This window comes from Eschrichtius robustus, chromosome 20, assembly GCF_028021215.1.
Source record: "Eschrichtius robustus isolate mEscRob2 chromosome 20, mEscRob2.pri, whole genome shotgun sequence".
NCBI lineage: Eukaryota > Metazoa > Chordata > Mammalia > Artiodactyla > Eschrichtiidae > Eschrichtius > Eschrichtius robustus.
This window is the reverse complement of record NC_090843.1, coordinates 63,931,217-63,944,696: the sequence shown is the minus strand read 5'-3', so window position 1 is coordinate 63,944,696 and position 13,480 is coordinate 63,931,217.

Genomic DNA, 13,480 nt, shown 5'->3' with positions numbered 1-13,480 from the left:
GGAAACCCCAGGAGGAATGAGTGCCTTGAAGCCTCTCCCGCTCTGGAATGTTGAGATTCACGGCACAGGGCGCTACAGGGGGCCTGGAACATTCCAGAGGAAACAAACGCAAGATGAGCAGAGAGACAAAGACCTCGGAGCAGCAAGCTCACAGTGCCTGGGTGAGGGTGGCCGGAAACTTCCCAGGGGTGGTGGCCACCCAGGTCAGGGGACACCAACAGGAAATGCTGCCTCCCAGGGCCCGCAGGCCGGGAGGAAGCCTGGCCTTGCCTCTGGGCTGCACTGCTTGGCCGTCTCCCTGCTTCCAAAGACGGTCGGCCCTCGGTGACTCAGGCTTCCCGAGCAGCCTCTTATCTCAGCCAGCACGGACATGTGTGCCTTCCTCGCCAGAGACGCCACCCACGCGGTATCACCGCGTCCCCCAGGCAGATCAATGGCCCTTCCCCGCTGCGCAGGGAGGGTCCCGGGATCGGCCCCACGGCAAGGCTCGGTGACTGTCCCTCCAGGACTTCTGTTTGTTTCTGCTCCCCTGTCCTCCCCCCTCTGCTCGGAGGCTGCTGGAAGTCCGGGAGGAGCTGACTCATTCTCCCATGAGCTCCTCGCCTGCAGGAGGGCCAGAGCCATCGCTCTAGCAACCATTTGCTTCCAGACTAGATCAGGACAAGAGGCCTGGATGGAGAGAGGGTGCTGATGGCGCGTGAGGAGCACGTGTTGTGAACCGGCCTCATGACGGGTTCTCTGGACATGATTTGCCCAGCGGGAGGCAGCGTAGGGTGAGTGCCAGGCACAGCCAAGCTCTCTCCGACCTGACCACCCATGTTCTACCAGATAGAAGATGACCACACACCTCCTCAAAGACCATCTAGGAAGGGGCTAGCAAGGGGGGCGAAAATCCCATCTGATTTTTCTTGTTGATGGTGGTGGAGACCACGGAGCTTTCCTGCACGAGAGGCTTCTGTACAGTCATCAGACTGTCTCAAGGGAAAGTTCTCAGCAAGTGTGTTCCCTGAGGGCTATTCCTTTTCGGCTGCGCTTTAGTCTTGGAGCCAAGTTAAGAGTTAAGGATCTCTGAGCTCCTTTCATTTTAGAACTGAGGAAATAAGAGTCTCAGAAGAGCTAAGTGACTGACCCGGACCCTTACGATATTAGCGGTGTTGCTCAGACTCGAATGTAAGCTTCCTGACTCCCAGTCCCGCGCGGTTTCTAGCAGATCCGCCCTCCTTCCGCAGAGTGGGCAGTTTTTATTTTCTAAACAGCTCCTTTGCCAACTAATACGTTGGTAGAAGATGTCAGGCTCAGTATGACAGGCTCAGTATGACAGAACCCAGATCCTCTGATTTAAAAACAGCTCTTTTATACCAGTGGCCAACAGGTACATGAAAAAGTATTCAACATCACTAACCATCAGGGAAATGCAGTGCAAAATCACAAGGAGAGATCATCTCGCGCCTGTTAGGATGGCTGTCATCAAAAAAACAAGAGGTATGTGATGGCGAGGATGTAGAGAACAGGGGACCCTTGTCCACTGTGGGCGGGAATGGAAATTGCAACCACCATGGAAAATAGCTTGGAGGCTGCTCAAAAAATTAAAAGTAGAACTATACCATACGAACCAGCAATTCCTCTCCTGGGTATTTATCTGAAGAAAACGAAAACAGTAACAGGAAAAGATATATGCACTCCCATGTTCTCTGTAGCATTATTCACAATAGCCAAGCTATGGAAACAACCTAGGTGCCCATAGATGGATGAATGAATAAAGAAATCGTGGTATATGTGTACAATGGAATATTATTCAGCCATAAAATAGAAGGAAATCCTGCCATTTGTGACAACGTGGCTGGACATTCAGGACATTATGCTAAGTGAAGTAAGTCAGGCAGAGAGACAGATACTGTATGATGTCACTTATACATGGAATCTAGAAGAGCTGAACTCATAAATACAGAAAGCAGTTTGGTGGTTGCCAGAGACGGGGGACAGAGGGTGAGGGAAATGAGTAAAGGTGGACAAAACATACACACTTCCAGTTCTAAGATAAGTCCTGGGGATGTGATGTACGGCGTGGCGATGATAGTTAACAATACTGCATACACTTATATATTTGAAAGTTGCTTAGAGAGTAGATCTTAATCCTCATCACGAGAAAAAAATTATAACTGTGCAAGGTGATGGAGGTTAACTAGACTTATTGTGATCACTAGACTTAATATGGACATAATATCAAATCATTATGTTGCACACCTGCAGTGAGTAGCTTGCTATATTGTCAGTTATATCACAGTAAAACTGGAGAAAATCCCCCAGCCTTTTAGAGAAGTTGCAAAGATGCAGAAAGAGAACAGCTAAGAAAAAGATATCTGGACGCTTGCTCACCCCTAAGGTGCCAGAGACCTGGAGAAGGGCGAGTGGAAAGAATGCGAACGTGGGATTCTCTCCAGCCTGCTTCCGGCTGCCGGCCACATGGGTTGGGGGGCCCACCTGCCCCCAGGGAGTTGGTCCAGGAGCACAAACACTCCTCGCTGGGGCCCTGGTACCCAAGAGCGGAGGCACCACTGCTGCCCTCTGGGGGCTCACGGTCTGGCGCTGGAGACACATTCAAACAGTCGCTTAGCGCTCAAGCAACGATTATGACCCAAGCTCAAATCCTATGAACAGAGTCCTGTAGGAATGCAAGGGAGCGAGGCATTGGCTTGGATTAGGAGGTGGGGGAAGTCTTCCCAGGTGGGGCCCTGTTGGACTGGGTTCTGAAGCAAGAGGAGCGTCTCTGCGGGGAAGAGGGTTGAGGATTCCAGCCGCGTCTCTTGAGAGCCCATGAAGTGCTTCTGGATTGCCGGGAGCCCTGCTTGCCTGGGGTGGTGCTCCTAGGCTTGTTCCGTGGAACTCTCCTCCTTGGACACCAGCCACCTGCCCCGAAGGGGCTCCCGGGTCGAGTAAGTCAGGCAGCGTTGCCTGTATGGAAAGCCCTTAGCAAAACAAACAAAACGAGACACAACCTGTTTAACTTTTTAAGCAAAGGAGCCCCCCTTTCTGTTTCAGAAAACATCTACTTTTAACTCGGGGAACCAGAACCACGTAGGACGCATCCCATCCTTGGGCAGGGAGGGGTTGGGGAGCTTGTCTTTTGTTTTTTATCTATTTATTTTTTATTGGGGTAGAGTTGTTTTACAATGTTGTGTTAGTTTCTACTGCACAGCGAAGTGAAGTAGAGCTCCCTGTGCTATACAGCAGGTTCTTACTAGTTACATACGTACTAGTTATGTACATATTAGTGTGTACATGTCAATCCTAATCTCCCAATTCATCCCAGCACCCCCCCTCCCTTTGGTGTCCATACGTTTGTTCTCTACATCTGTGTCTCCATTTCTGCCTGGCAGGCCGGTTCATCTGTACCACTTTGGGGAGCTTGTCTTTTAGAAAAGCCGGGATCTGCTAAGGAGTTTAAGATTTCATCCTGTGGGCAGTGGTGAGCAGCGTCAGGATTTTTTTTTCCTTATATGACATTTTCCCTCTGACTGTATAAGTAATGCATGTTCATTCTAGAAATCTTACAGGAAAAAAAAAAACTACGTCAGAAAAGAAATCTGAAGGTACGTACGAGGTAGCCCACAGAGATAACCATTTATTCGTGAAGACGTGTTTATTTATTCACTGCCTCTGGGTGCCAAGCTCTGTTCTAAGTCCTGCGGGTTCAACAGTGGACGCAACCCATGCCAACTCCCCGCCTCCCGGGAGCATCCCTTCCATCTGGGACACAGGCAGTAAAGCCCATGGGTGAGTCCGCGGTGGGCTGGGTGGTGAGAAGCGGATGAAGTGAGAAAATGGTAAGGGGAGTCACAGCCACCACAGGCACGTGTGGGATGCCAAGGTGACCAGGTGACATTGGAATGAGGACCCGAGGTGGTGAACTAGGAAGGAAAAGCAAGCGTGCATGTTTGCGGGACAGCAAGCCTGGGGCAGGAGGATGGGGGAGGGGAGAGGAGTAGAGATCAGACCCCAGACAAACAGTGTGAGCTGGTGGGGGCCTGAGTGACTAGGCCCCTGTCTGCACTCGATGGGGGTCCTGCAGGCGTTTTCAGTAGCTGTGCGGAGATGTAATTTACATACCATGCAATTCACCAATTTAAATTGTACCATTCTGGATAAAGAAGATGTGGTACATATATACAATGGAATACTACTCAGCCATAAAAAAGAATGAAATAATGCTATTTGCAGCAACATGGATGGACCTAGAGGTTATCATACTAAGTGAAGTAAGTCTGACAGAGAAAGACAAACACCATATGATATCACTTACCTGTGGAATCTAAAATATGACACAAATGAACCTATCTATGAAACAGAAACAGAATCATGGACATAGAGAACAGATCTGTGGTTGCCAAGGGGAAGGGGATTGGGGGAGGGATGGAGTGGGAGTTTGGGATTAGCAGATGCAAACTAGTCTATATAGAATGGATACACGACAAGGTCCTACTGTAGAGCACAGGGAACTATATTCAATATCCTGTGATAAACCATAGTGGAAAAGAATACTTTAAAATGTATATACATGTATAACTGATGCACTTTGCTGTACAGCAGAAATTAGCACTGCATTTTAGATCAACTATACTTCAATAAAAAAATAAGTTAACAAAATAAATTGTGCCATTCAATGGTTTTTAGCGCATTCCGAGTTATGCACCATCACCACTATGTAAGTTTTGAGCCCCCTTCCCTGTCGGCAGTCACTCCCCTTCCCTCCCTCCCTCCAACCCGTGGCCACCATCAGTCTACTTTCTGTCTCTATGGCTTTGTCTGTTCGGGCCGTATCATGTAGATGGGCCGTGTAATATGGGATCTTTGTGACTGGCTTTCTTCACTAAGCGTAAGGTTATCTAGTTTCGTCCACATTGTAGCGTGTATCCACACTTCAGTCTTTATGTTTCTGATGCTATTCCGTTGTCTGGATGCACCACGTTTGTTTTATCTGTTCATCCGCCGACAGACATCCTGGTTGTCTAACGCGGCAGGGTCTGAGCGTTAACGGGCCCACCCTGGCCGCGGCGTGGAGCGTGGGCTGAAGGTGGGCAGGTGTGGAACCAGGGGGGCCGGCTGGAGGCTGTGAGATGCAGGTGATGCTGGGTTTTGGACCAGGGGGTAGCGGGGAGGTGGTGAGGAGAGCTGCGCTGGAGAACCAGGGCTCCGTGTGGGCTGTCCTCTCCGTCTGTCCTCACTGGGTGACCTCACTTGGTGTCACGGTGTTAAGTGTCTTCTACGCGCCCTCCAACTCCCGTATCCAGCACAGGCTCCCCCCAGCTGCCCACCCGACACCTCTACTCCTTAGCCCTCCTCCAGGCACCTGCCGCCGGGCGCCTCCAGACCGAGCTCCTGGTCACCTGCCCCAGGTCTGCTCCCGCTTCATATTTCAGTTGCTGGCAGGTCCATCCTTCCAGTTGCTCAGGTCAAAGCCCTTGACGTCATCCTGGTTTCCGCTCTCTCGTCATCCCATGTCCAGTCTGTCGGGAAAACCTGTCCTCAGCATTGATCTAGAGTGAAGCCGCTCTCAACCTCCTGCTCCAATCACTGCGGTCATGAGCTGGTTGGCCTCCCACCCTCCTCCACAGACGGGGGGACACTGTATAAATGCAGCCCAGATCACATCACTCCTCTATGCAAAACCCCGCAACAGTGCCCCGTTTCACGCAAAGAAAGCCTGGGTTCACACACAGGACCCTACGGGGCCTGCCTCCTGCCACCCGGGACCTCGGCTCTTACCCCACCCCCTGTGGTGTCCACACAGCTATTCCCTCCCCCTCAAACCTTTGTTTAAAGGTCACGTGTCAGTGAAGCATGCCATGGCCTTCCATTGGATGGCACAAACTGGGCACTTCCTTTATCTTGCTTTACATTTGCTTTTCTCCCAGAGCTTGGTAATCCCTTCCATGTCCGATTTAATTTACTTGCTATGTTTGTATTTTATTCACCATTTCCTCCTGCTAGGATGTAAGCTCCAGGGGTGCAGTGATCTTAGTCTGTTTGGTTCACAGCAACTAGTATAATGCCTGGCATGTGTTAGTCACCCATGAAATATATTTTGAATGAATGAAATAATTTATCATGTGGATATTTATATAAACGCCACCATACAACATAATCAGACATTTAATTCATTTACTCAACAAATATTGATTCAACACATATGCAACCCAAGGCACTGCATTAAACCCTGAGGTGTGATTTCCCACTGCCTTTGAGAAGGGAATTTGGCTATGATGTTAACTCTATCAGAATAACATGAAAGGCTTGGCTTCAGAGGTGACTCATCAGCATTTCGGGAATTAACACTTCAATGGGATGAAGACCAAACTCCTCTCCCAAACCCACAGGGCTTGTTGGCCCTGCTCAGCACACTCCCTTCTTTGGGTTCCTGGAACTCCCCATGCTCTCTCCTGTCCCAGGGCTTTTGCCCTGCTTACTTGGCATTTCCACCTTGACCCCACAAAGGCTCTTCAGGGTTATCAAGTTCAAAGTCGACTCACCAACCTCTGTTCTGCAAGAGACTCTGTTAAGAGAAAGAAAAGACAAACCACAGACAAGTCATGTCTGATAAAGCATTTGTATCCAAAATATACGAAGACCTCTTAAAACTCAACAATAAGAAAACAAGCCAGTTAAAAAGTGGGCAAAAGATTCGAATGGACACTTCACCGAAGATGATATCCAGGTGGCAAATATGCACGTGGAGAGACACTCAACATCGTATGTCATCAGGGAAGGGGAAGTTAAAACAAGGAGTCAGGGCTTCCCTGGTGGCGCAGTGGTTGAGAATCTGCCTGCTAATGCAGGGGACACGGGTTCGAGCCCTGGTCTGGGAAGATCCCACATGCCGCAGAGCAGCTAGGCCCGTGAGCCACAATTACTGAGCCTGCGCGTCTGGAGCCTGTGCTCCGCAACAAGAGAGGCCACAATAGTGAGATGCCCGCGCACCGCGATGAAGAGTGGCCCCGCTTGCCACAACTAGAGAAAGCCCTCGCACAGAAACGAAGACCCAACACAGCCATAAATAAATAAATAAATTTAAAAAAACAAAAAAAAAAACAAGGAGTCACCACTACGCTCCCATTAGGATGGCTAAAATCCAAAACACTGACAACACCAAGTGGTGACAAGGATATGGAGCAACAGGAACTCTCGTTCAGTGCTGGTGGGAATGCAAAACGGTGCAGCCACTTTGGAGGACAGTTTGGCAGTTTCTTACACAACTAATCATACTCTTACCATATGAATCAGGAATTGGGCTTCTTGATATTTATCCAAATGAGTTTAAAACTTATGTCACACAAAATCCTACATCAGAATGTTCATAGCAGCTCCATTCATAATTGCCAAAACTTGGAAGCAACCAACATACCCTTCAGTAGGTGAATGGATAAATAAACTCTGGTACATCCACACATTGGAATATTATTCACTGTGAAAAAGAAATAAGCTATCAAGCCAGGAAAAGACAAGTAGGAAGTTTAAATGCATATTGATAATCTGAAAAGGTTATATTCTGTATGATTCCAATTGTACAATATTCTAGCAAAGACAAAACTATGGAGACAGTAAAAAAAATCATTGGTTGCCAGGAGTTTGGGTGGGAGGAGAGAGGGATGGATGAATAGATGAAGCACAGGGGAATTTTAGGGCAGCGAAGCTATTCTGTGTGGTATTGCCGTGGTGGATACATGACATCACACGTTTGTCAAAACCCACAGAACTATACAACACAAAGAGTGAGCCCGAATGTAAACTACGGACCTTAGTTAATAATCATGTTTCAATACTGATTCATCAGTTGTAACAAATGCGTCATACTAGTGCAGGGTGTTGGTAATGGGAAAGTGGGTGAGGGACTGTATGGGAACTCTGTACTTCTCAATTTTTCTGTAAAACTAAAACTACTGTAAAAAGTAAAGTCTATTAATTAAAACAACAACAACAATAACAACAAACTCGGCAACTAACTTCTTCAACCCCGCTCCTCTTCCAGCCCTATCTCAATGAATGGCTCCACCAACCGTCCAATTATGTGAGCCAGAAATCCAGGAGTTGACCTTGACGCCTTCTCACACTCAATTCTGCATCCAGTCTAATCAGCAAGATCTGCTGCTTTGAGCTCATAAACAATTCCGAATTCGTCCTCTTCCCTTCCTCTCCTCCCACCGCCATCCGAGCTCATCAGCCTCGCCTGGGTGACTCCAGGATCCTCTGCAAGCTCTACCTGCTTCCACCCTGACCCATCCGTTCTTTCCCATGTTGTGTCCACCACAGCTTCAAAACACAAATCTGAGCGTATCACTCGCTCCTGGATGCCTTCCCGTCACTCTCAGGATGAAGACAAAGCTTCTTCGTGTGGCTTCTCTTCAACATCTGCTCCCCCCAGCTTTTCCAGGCTCATTTCCCACCGCACCCCCATGTGTATTTCAGGCAGATTGAGGGTCCCTCATTTTCACTACTAACCTTTGTACGTTTTGTTCCTTTTTCTGGAATGATGGCTCCTCCTTTCTCGTCATCACGTATCTTCTGCTCCATCCTTTAAATTTCAGTTGAGTTATCACTTCCTCAGAGAAGTCTCCTCTGACCCCTTTGATTGGGTCAAATCTCCACATTTGTGCTCCCTGCAACTTGACATTGTATGTTTACTTGTGATGGATCGATGGGAGCCTGTAGGCTCGTACAACGTGTAAGTCAGGAGAGGCCCTAAGCTCCATCGGGGCAGCACTGAGTCCGGATTTGCTGATCGTGCTTGAGTACAGTGCTCAGAAAAATCTCTTGATGAGCAAATACAGAAATGAGTAAAACGCCACCGATGACTTGCAAGGTGGTGAATTTCCACTAAAGCCTTTGCCAGTGGCACCACCTCTGCCCTTGGTTTAAAGCAAACAAAGAGACTGTGTCCTTCGCTCGGAGAGCAGAACCTGTTTGAATGATTCAGAATTTCAGAGGGAGCTGCGTGTGTTGGGGCCGTCATTTTAGAATTCTGCTTTTTCTGAAAGCTCACCGACTGAGCTGCAAGTTCTCGCTCCGTCTGTGACCTCATTCGGGAGGGAGCGTTTTGGATTTAAACATGTTTGGATGTTGAAGAATCCTGATTGCCAAATAGGGTGACTTCATGCTCTTCTTTTTTCCCCTTAGAAGAAGCACAGTTCTCTTCACCCTGGGCCGGCCTGGCAAACGTTCCTCCCTGAAAGAACAGAAAAACAGTGTTACGGTGACATCCGGTTTTCACTCCATAAAAGGACCATTGTAACAGGCTTTTCTGTGTGTGTGTCCACTTTTATCACGTTTCCGTGTGTCTGCCACAGAATGTCACATCACCGGGCATTGGGTTCTCCAGTTTGGGTGAAGTTATTTATTATCACCTCCCTGGGGCTCAGAGGTCCACCCGTCTCTCTCTGTACTGAAGTCCCATCCCACGTGGCATGTGGGAATCCCATAACCCGTCTCTATGGGCTTCAGACGCAGCGGGCATTCACTAGGCAGAGTCACTTGTTCTCACTGCTGTTCATTTATTCGTTCAGTAAACACTCAGAGCCCACAGGATGACCAGCACCGAATCTGCCACAGTGATTTCCTTGGCCTTCAGCGACTTACTCTTCCTCCTACGAGACTGTAAGCTCCAGGAGGGCCGGGGTCTTTGTCCACTTTGCCCACTGATGTAGGACCAGTGACCTACAATAATGCCGTGCACTCAAGAAAGACTTGCTGACTGAATATGGATGCATGAATCCTTTGTGTTCAAATATGTTCCAGAGACCTTCCTATGTTTTACCTGCCTAACATTCAGCATCTTTTTCCCCCACTCTTGGGATGAGAACCCTGGTTTTCCATGAAGAAAAATCCTCCTCCCACTCTCAGACCTTGGGGTGTGAGAGCAGGCTAATCTCACCCTCAAGATTCAAGTCACTAAGACTGGATCCCAGGTCTTCTGTTGCATTTCCTGGGCAGAGAAGCTCTCCCCGCAGAGGACTGGAAGACGGAAGGCTGTATATCTGTTGCTCTTGGGGCCCATCATGTCGTCACAGCTTGCCTGGGAGTGGAGCCCAGACTGAGGAAAGCAGAGCTTAGAGAAACTGAGAAACACCAAGTTCTGATGACATTGCTTTTTCTGCTTCAGCTAGTGTCCATCTTTATAAGTTTCCTAGAGCTGTCTTAACAAAGTACCTCAAACTGGATGGCTTAGAAATCCAGGCATTTTGGATTAGGGCCCACCCTAATGACCTAATTTTAACTTGATTACCTCTATACAGACCTTATTTGCAAATAAAGTCACACATACAGGTCCTAGGGATTAGAACTTCAACATCTTTTTGGGGGGACGCAATTCAGCCCAGAGCGCATCTCCTGCAGCTGAGAGCCTTACACACTTAATGTTTCAGTTTCGTGAAGCAAATCAAGTTCCATAAAGCAAATCGAGAAGTATCACGTTTGTCTTCCTATGGAAAAACTACCGTCTCTGGCTTTGGTCCATCTCAAAGGAAGTTTGCGATAAAGTAGCAATTGATCAGCAGTTATCTCCTGAATACCTTCTGTATGGACTTTGATGTATGCACAGGGTCTCTTGGAGGTCAAGAGAGCCACAGGCCGCTTCAGAGTTCCTGGACTTGTAAAAAGCAGAAATGAGAAAACAAGTTTCCAGATTCACTGTGATATTTTTGATGCTTAATTTGAAAAAGTAATAATTTTATGCTCCACATCGTATGTCATCAGGGAATTGCAAATGAACACAACAATGAGATACCGCGACACACCTATTAGAATGGCCAAAATCCAGAACGCAGATGACATCAAATGCTGGAGAGGACGTGGAGCAACAGGAACTCTCCTTCGCTGCTGGTGGGAACGCAAAACGGTGCAGGCTCTTTGGAAGACATTTTGGCAGTTTCTTACAGAATGAAACATACTTTCACTATATGATCCAGCAACTGTGCTCCTTGGTATTTATCCAGATGAACTGAAACTATGTCCACACAAAAACCTGCACACAGGTGTTTACAACACCTTTATTCATAATTGCTAAAACTTGGAAGCTACCAAGATGTTCTTCAGTAGGTGAACGGATAAACTGTGGTCCATCCAGACAATAGAATACTATTCAGTGCTAAAAAGAAATGAGCTATGAAGTCATGAAAATACATGGAGGAACTTTAAAAGCATATGACTAAGTGAAAGAAGCCAATCTGAGAAAGCTTCATACTGTGTGATTCCAACTACATGACATTCTGGAAAAGGCAAAATTATGGCGACAATAAAAAGATCAATGGTTGCCAGGGGCTTGGAGAGTGAGATGAATATGCAGAGCACAGAGGATTTTTAGGGCAGTGAAAATGCTCTGGATGGTACTATAATGATGGACATAGGTCATTTATACACTTGTCCAAACCCATGGAATGCACATCATCAAGAGTGAGCCTTAAGGTAAACTCTGGACTTTGGGGGATTATGCTGTGTCAGTGTAGATTCATCCTCGGCAGAAAATGTAGCACTCTGGAGAGTGATACTGATAATAGGGGAGCTATGCACGTGTGGAGGCAGGGGGAAATGGGAAATCTGTACCACCCTCTCAGGTTTGTTTAAACTGGAAACTGCTCTAAAAAAATAACGTCTTAAAAAAGATAATGCTTTTCAATAGACTGAAAGCCCAGTGCAGTACAGTTGTAGTATCTTAAATTAATCATGGGATTTCTAAAAAACAGTAGCTCAATAATGTACGGCAGGAGGTGTGCCAGGCACATCGCCAGCCCTTTATGCCTCGGATGGAATGGTAACTAAAAACACGATTGCTACCCTTAAGAAGCCATTGATAATTTCTGCTGGAGAGCAAAGTGAATCAGCTATATGTATACGTATATCCCCTCTTTTTTGGATTTCCTTCCCATTTAGGTCACCACAGAGTATTGAATAGAGATCCCTGTGCAACATTGTAAAGCAGCTATACTCCAATAAAAGTTAATTAAAAAAACCTAAAGACAAAATTAAGCTCTATAATATATATTATTGTGTTGTAAGCACTTTGACACTAATTACAATATTGTTCTCATGCCTTTAGATTTTTTTGTTTTTGTGTAATTTATTTTTATTTACACACTTCTGAAACTATTAGGAGGGAATTGCTAAGACCAAATATACCAATGAATACCTTATGGCCAAAACAAAAACAAAAAAAGAAGCCATTGACCCACCGGGGTAAACACACATGTGAAGAAGCAATGCTGTTACAGTGAGACACATATGAGTGGCGTGTTGGGGGAGCTCCAGGTGGGAGTGAGGGGCTTTGACTGGTGGGATCAGAGGCCTCACAGAGGTGAAGTGAGCCTTGAAGGGTGAACAGAGTTGTGCAAAGTTGAGAAGAAGAGGGCTTTCCAGGTGGAGGGCACAGTGTGAACATGCCTGATGGAGCTGGGAATGTGGAGCATTCCGGAGCTTCACGCTGGCCCCACTGACTTGGCTCAGAGGGAAATAAGTCCCCCAGAGGTTCTCTTTGGTTCCTATGGGGCAAGATTTTGCTTTCGTGGGACTTCCCTGGTGGCGCAGTGGTTAAGAATCCGCCTGCCAATGCAGGGGACACAGGTTCGAGCCCTGGTCCGGGAAGATCCCAGATGCCGCGGAGAAACTAAGCCCGTGCGCCACAACTGCTGAGCCCACGTGCCACAACTACTGAAGCCTGAGCGCCCAGAGCCCATGTTCTGCAACAAGAGAAGCCACCGCAATGAGAAGCCCGTGCACCGTTAATGAAGAGTAGCCCCTGCTTGCCGCAACTAGAGAAAGCCCACGTGCAGCAATGAAGACCCAACGCAGCCAAATAAATAAATAAATAAATAAATAAATAAATAAATAAATTTATTTATTTATTTTAAAAATTAAAAAAAAAGATTTCGGTTTCGTGCCCCCAACCCCTTATGAGGCGTTTGAATCCCTCCTCCTGCTTGGTTCTGGGGGCTGTTGGATGGTAGGTGTCTGTGTTTGATGGGTCAGTCAGGGTCCACAGCTGAGGTCAGGTTGGCCAGAGTCCATTCCTCTCAGGGCTGCCGGGCTCCTGCTGCGGACTCTGCTCTCTCCCCGTCTCTCCTCCCGCCCCCTCCACCAGCACCCCCTGTAGCTCCAGAGTGTCATCTGGGAGCAGCGTGGACTCCTATTAATAGTCGCCAATGAAAGATGGAATTAGGTGTCTGGATGTCTTGAGAAATAAATTACATAAAGTGTCCCAGAGATAAAAGAAATTCCTGCGGGCTTGCCTGGGTCTGGATCACTGTATCGCAGCATTCTTTCTTGAGTTGAAAGGTGAAGGCTGACTGGGTAGAATACGTCTTGTGCTCTGACATGATAACACATTCCAAGCTGGGAGTTGTGATGCACAGAGTAACAGTCAACCCAGATGACGTGGGGCATCAGAAGTGGTCAGAATGTGCTGTGTATACACGGCTAGGTGTCTAAGGCTCTCTCTCTG